Consider the following 251-nt stretch of genomic DNA (forward strand, 5'->3'; position numbering starts at 1 on the left):
CCTGTGGGAGAGGAGCAACAGCACTTGCAGTTTTCTCAGGAATTATTATAACAAATATACAGCACACGTGCCCATGAAGAATTAAAAAGACATTTGCAGAGGCTGCGATGGGTATGACTACCCCTCCAGCCAGATTTTTGTTGTGCCTTTGCGGTTTTTATTTCAAGGAACTGATGGCAAGATTACTGATAGTAGTATTTTGTCCTGAGTAAAAAGTAAGGGAGAAATATCTAGCTCCTTTCTAGCAGGAA

Source organism: Geospiza fortis, unplaced genomic scaffold (genome assembly GCF_000277835.1).
Source record: "Geospiza fortis unplaced genomic scaffold, GeoFor_1.0 scaffold98, whole genome shotgun sequence".
In the NCBI taxonomy this organism is placed as follows: domain Eukaryota; kingdom Metazoa; phylum Chordata; class Aves; order Passeriformes; family Thraupidae; genus Geospiza; species Geospiza fortis.